This window comes from Gossypium raimondii, chromosome 11 (genome assembly GCF_025698545.1).
Source record: "Gossypium raimondii isolate GPD5lz chromosome 11, ASM2569854v1, whole genome shotgun sequence".
NCBI lineage: Eukaryota > Viridiplantae > Streptophyta > Magnoliopsida > Malvales > Malvaceae > Gossypium > Gossypium raimondii.
This window is the reverse complement of record NC_068575.1, coordinates 59,708,190-59,714,189: the sequence shown is the minus strand read 5'-3', so window position 1 is coordinate 59,714,189 and position 6,000 is coordinate 59,708,190.

Here is a 6,000-nt window from a genome sequence, read left to right as displayed (position 1 = left end):
GTACTTTCGTTTAATTTAGTTTTATGTAATTTTCTCTTTTGTTTATCACCAAAAGATATATATACAACTTGAACAATAATATAAAATTTTAAAATGATTGTTTTTAAAAATAAATTGAGCTTAGGTTCTAACATTAAAGGTTTGAGCTTGACCAATTTGACTCGTTTTATTTTATTTTATAATGTATTTTTATTTTGATATATTATTAAATTATATAAATAAAATATATAATACTATAATATAAATATTAAAAATATATTCAGTTGTATATGTTTACAATTTTAATAAAAGAAAAAATTGTAAAATTAGGAAAACAAATAAACGAGCTTAGAATTGGTTTAGATGTGTTATTTAAAAATATCAATAAGCTTGAATAAATTCAAATATTCATAATCGAACTAAACTAAATTTAAATAAACATAAAATATGTTAATATTATCGAAAACTTTTATATATTAATATTGTATGAATGCTTTATTTTTTTCATTTTATTGGTGTTCGTATATAAGTAATTATTGGAGTTAAAATATATTATAAGTTATCCTCATTTTATAAAATAAAATAAAATAAAATAAAAACATTCTCTTCAAAACAAAAAAAAAATCTAAATCAAGTAAATGAAATATTTATTTTATAGTTAATTTAGTCTTACCTCGAATAATATAGATATTGTTGTCAATGGAAGAGTATGTGGGTTTGAGTGCGTTAAAGCGCATTATACTCTGGGAGAAGCTATAAGTAATTTTAAGTAGTATATAAAAAAGAATCGAGATTATTTAAAAATATATATATATTTATTCGGTAAAAGATAACATTTAGAATTTGGATTAGTGTTAAAAGTCTACTACAATTAAACCGAGCCGTAATTAAAAAGCTATAAAAACAAATAGTAGAAAAGTAACCCATTGATAATTATGGTAAAAGTTAGGGACAGAACATGCTTTGTAAGCAAAGACAAATTAAAAAGAAGGGTTGGGCCAGCTTTTGTCCCAAATGTATTCATTACTTAGGTGTTGTGTATTTATTGGATGCAACACCGGAGGGTGACGCGAGTCCGCCAATCAAATCTGCTTTTTCGAGGGTTCTTCTTTTCTTTGGTTTTCCATTATATATTTGTTTCAAAACTGCTACTTTCCCTTTCGACCTCTATATTTAGAAACGCGACGGGATATTTATTGTACTACTACATCAATCTTAAACGCATTAAAAAGCTATCCAACTTTTTTTACAAAATCAATTATTCTGCACGGAACTAAACAATTTATATCCAACTAACCACTCTAATATTTTTGGGGTAATAGAATTTTTAGCTTTATTTTAGTATTTAAATTTAACAATTAGATTTATTTCAATTTCTAGTGATGACAAAGTACAATATTAGAATGTCTCATTTAGTGCATTAATAATTGGATCAATGCTTAAATCGTTTAGATTGATTTGGTTGGTTCTCACCACTAGACTAATAATAATTAATTAATTCATAAAAATCTAAAAAATTATTAAAATTTTATTAAATCAGTTCAACTATCGATTTTTGTCTCAATTCTTTCGACCAATTTCAAGTAGTTTTCGATTCAACCTATTTGTTTAGACCATTATACTAATCGATTTTGGTTCTATCGGTCCAACTAATCGATCCAGTTCTATTCCAGTAACACCGGTCACATTATCAAATTTTGATAGAATTCAAGTTTAGAGACCAAAATGTATCTAGTTGCTATGTTTAGGTACCAAAGTGGACAAAAAAAAGTATAGGTACCAAAATGAACCTAATTGCCTAATTCAAGAGGCAAAAATTATATTATCCCCTTCATGTAAAAATATATAATAAAAAAAGTACAGAAGTAAATAAAAATTTTGAAAGATCATACAAATTTTAAAATTTGTAAGAAAAATGCTATATAGAAAATATAGTTTTAAGAAAACAATTTAAATTCGAAAATTGAAAATTAATATTATTAAAAAATAATCATGAATTTTGAAATTTAATAAGCCGGCTACCTTAATTAAAAAAAAAACAAAGAGAAAGGAGTTTTCATGTTGTCTATGCTTTGGATTTTAAATTACTGCAACATTGTTTGTTGTGATAGTTGCATTAGTTTTGTTAGTTGGTTTCAGGGGCGTAGCCAAAGTGCAGGGGCTTTGGCCCCTTCTCAAGGGAAAATTATTTTATCGCCCTTTTTCAAAATTAAAAAATTTAATTTAATTTTTTTCTTTAACTTTTGATTAAATGAAAAAAATATATATATAATTTTAGTTCTCTGAGAAATTAATAATATAATTTAAACATTTTTAATACAAACTGTTTTTGCTTTTGACCTTAAAATTTTATAAGTTTATCTCAACCCTCTTAAACAAAAATATCTATTTAAATGAAGGAAACCTAAAGACAAACAACAAAGTTTGTGAGGACTTAGCTTGAATTTTGATTTGCATGCTAATTAGTAGGAAGTCGTTTTTGACAAAATTAAGCGAATTTCTTTTACCATTATTTGCATGAGATTTCCAAAACAATGTTTTACGAAGTTGAGAACATTCTGGATTGAATTGAAAAACAGGAGAATTTGAACAATATGTTACTTAAAAGCAAGTATTATGAAACACCCGCCTCCCTTTCCTGTCCACAATAAAACCCTAATCAATCCGACATGTCTTCCTCATCCGTCACTCTCCCCAGTCCCCATCAACCCAAAAGAGACTGTATTTTATAGTCTTGCACTACACTTCACAAAAATCTCATAAAATATAAAAATGCAGCCTCTCTCAGCAGTCAAGACGATGAGTACTGTTAGTGTTCTGTTCAGCACCATAGTATTATCAAACAGATGAAATGGGTTGTAACATTAACTAATTTTCCTGTCAGCAAGTTGCAAAACCCTGCAACATATTTAATCGGTGGGGAATGTAAGATAAATTCCCGATGTTTGTTGAGAAATGGCCTATCCCTTCTTCACTTTCGAGAATGCTATTGATTAGGATATTCAAATTATATGTCATTATAATCACACAAAAAACACCCTGATTATGGATTGTCTCCCAACATTATGACAAGATTAATTAATGGTACATATGCTCTAGATCCATCATGATTTTGATCAACCAAAAAGAAAGGTCCAAATAAGCACGCTAAACACTCCGAAAGGCAGTCATCTTGGCCCCTTAATTCAATGAGATTGTTAAGCATTTAATTTAAACTATTTTCCATTATAATTTTTAACCCAAAATTTTATAGTTTTGTTTTGATTCCTCGATACCAAATTCCTGACTTCACCTTTGTAAACACTTGAATTTTGCATAGAAAACCTCTAACAAGTAACTAATTATCTTTGCATGTTAAAATTATGGTCTTCGAATAAGTGTTAGATATGAGTATATGTCTAATATGATATTTTTTAAATTTTGTATGTACTCAAAAAGTAGCTTAAAAGAGTTGTATTCTTGTACTCATATCTGAACATACACCAAGATACAAATACGAACACAAAACTAAAACAAGTTGAGTAGTGGTAATTCTTGTATTGGGTGGGAAAGGTCAGGAGTTGGAGTTTTCAATCCAGCAGATGGAATAATATTTCCTAACTGAAGAACATATAAAATTACATGCAATTATTCTTACTTTTCTAAAGTGTGCAGGCATGATGAATTAGAAAAAAAAAAAAAAGAGCTATTCAGGCAGGCATATAAAAAGACTAAATATTTAGGTTTGATTTTGATGAGATTATCTGAATAAATTAGTTCATCTATTGAGGAACTTTATCTTCCTTGCCTAATATTTGAAATACAGATTATTCCAGGAACACCCATTATTATTCCAGGAAAATAAACGAAAAAAAGGATCAGGGAAAATTTTAGCAAAGCTGTTGGAGCTGTGGCCCTGTTTCTGGCAGTACCATCTCAGTTTCATTCTACCAAAATAATTAAAGGCTGTTAATAATAAATGGATTTGCAAAATTATTTTCTTTTGTTTGGATATCAAATAAAAAAATAAATTTATATTTGGTAAATTCATTAAATCTAGAATTAATTTTTTTTTTAAATTGAAGTTAAATCAAGCTTTCTTTATTATTGTAATAATAATTGTATCAATTGAATTCATGCTCTATGACAAACTTCACTCTTCTTTGTTGTTATTTTATTTATTATTCTTTAAGTTTTATACTTTTCGCATTGGTTTTTCTGGTTATAATTATATGAATTGTTATTTGGTGGTGTTGGAAAATTCGGTTTAGAGACAGCACAACTTAAATCGAGCTAGTTCGGAAAATTTTTATTGAATAATTAAGAATATAATTATTTAGTAATTAATTGAATACATTACTTAGTATAGTACATGGATTAAGCTGTAAGTGACCTAAACTAGTAAAATTAAATTGGGAATTTAATAAGCCTTTAGCATGCAATTAAACCAAGGATCAAAAGGGCAATTTGCTCATATTTAAATATGGTTGATGGCTTAATAAATCAAAATCATTTTCCACTATCTTAAGAATCATAAGATAATGTGTGATAGCCCGAAATAGGGCCTAATTGGAATAGTGGTTTCGTAACCACAAATCCGAAGTGAAATAGTTTAATTTTATAAATTTTTATTAGTTACTGATTGATTGAAATATTGTGTGAAAATATGGATAGGAAATTTTAATGCTTTAGTGCTTAATTGAATTTTTAGGACTAAATTGAAAAAAATGCAAAGTGTGTCTAATTAGTGATTAAATGACTTAATTGAATTATTGCATGAAATTGGAAGTGTTTATGTGGCAATTAGACCATAAATTAGTGTTATGGACACAAAAGGGTATTTCTAGAAAAATATCTAAGTAATGGGTCAAGGGCATTTTTGTCCAAATTGAATAAAAGACAAAATAAAGATGAAAACAAGTGTTCATCTTCTTAAAATCAGACGTTTGCTGCCAAAAAAATTCATGTCACCATAGCTAGGGTTCTTGAACTTCCTAAGCTCAATTATCAAGAAAGAAGAAATAGTGGAAGTGATCGGGGAAAAAAGAAAGTTATCGACTAAATTACAAAAAATAGTCGTTTTGCATCCGAGGTAAGTTATATGTAAATAATAGTTATATTTGTATAAATTGTGAATTATATTTGATATGTGAATTAATATTGAATGTGGAAGGAAAATTGTTCATGAATTATTCAAGTAATAAAGTGTTAAGTGTAAATTCGGTTGAACTTAGGAATAGAATTGGATACAAGTGACATGTCACTAGAGACCGATGTTCTGAGTGTTACAGATTGTTACAGTGAGTCCCGGTCTTTGGGTGATCTAGCATGTGTTGCGACACTGACGACTTGTGTGAGCGGGCCGTGGACATTTCGGTGTTATTGATCGATGGTAGCCGACTACATTTCAGTGGTAGCCGGCTACATATCGGTGGTAACCGGCTACATATCGATTGTGGCACTTATGTGCTAAATCTCTACGTATCCGTGTATATTCCAACTGTTCAACGGGATTAATAATGAATTAAAGTGAATATGAAATGTTAAGTGTGAAAATGTATATGCAAGTGAATTGGTAAGATTGTGCATGTGTAAGTGATTGAAATTGCTAAGAAATGTTTTGATTAGTTATATGTTAAAAGTGTTAATTATTAAATGAGTAATTATTGTTTACATGTAACTTACTAAGCTATTTATAGCTTACACATCTCTTTCTTTCCTTTGTTTTATAGTGATTTGAACTTGATCGAATAGTGGACCGTCGAGACTCGTATCACACTATCATAGCCATCTCGGTATTATGTGCTTTTCAAAATGTTTGAACTATGGCATGTATAGAGTCTTAATCATTTTGAGCATGACCAAATGATATGGCTAAGATTAGCTATTGAAATGGTTAGTAAAGATTATGTTTTGGTATTATGTATGTGTAAATGGTAACTAATTCAAAGAAGCAGTTTCTTTGACAGCAGCAGTGACGTGAATGTAAAATTCACCATAAATAGTAGAAATGGAATTAGAGAGTGAATTATATATGGAATT